We start from the raw sequence: 680 nt of genomic DNA, 5'->3' as shown, positions 1-680 counted from the left end.
TCACAGAAACAATCGTTATTTCCCTATACAAATTCTTATAAATATGCAAATCGCCCGAGTCACGTAACAATGAAAAGGTCATCATATAAAGAGCTGCTTAAATATCGAGCTTGGGCTACCTGTGATCACGCAAACAATAAATGGATGGCGTAGATGGACAATCTTATTGCTAGTTATAGCTGTCACTTAAGTGCCAACGAGCCAAGCTTGCGTGACCTTGCGCCTGGCGGCTGCAAACATCACGCGGCGTACTCGTGCGGCACTCTCATTGGCTATCGCTACGGTCAACATTTCATCGCTTTGGTCTGCATTACAGTTTTTGGTCTACATTACACTCAAATTTGAAGCGCTGTGTCTGATGTACTTTATTCCACTTTATCCCTGAAACCGAGATCATTCACATTTTCATGTATTTCACTGAAACACGCCAGGTTGGCTTGGAACAAGAATTGGCAAAATACGGCAATGCAACGATGTTAGAAAGCCTGGGACCACGCTCCCCCGGGGGGGGGGACTCCCATATGAAACAGACGGGGATGCTCGTCGGAAATTTTGAATTTAACCCCTAAAGGAGACCAATCTAGGCGTGGCTTAAGCAAATTTTGCCCCCTAAAAGAGACCGTTTAAAAACACAAAAATACGACACGCAATGAGTTTTAATGATAAAAAGGCACAATCAT

The sequence above is a fragment of the Montipora foliosa genome, chromosome 1 (genome assembly GCF_036669935.1).
Source record: "Montipora foliosa isolate CH-2021 chromosome 1, ASM3666993v2, whole genome shotgun sequence".
NCBI lineage: Eukaryota > Metazoa > Cnidaria > Anthozoa > Scleractinia > Acroporidae > Montipora > Montipora foliosa.
Note: the sequence above shows the minus strand (reverse complement) of the source record.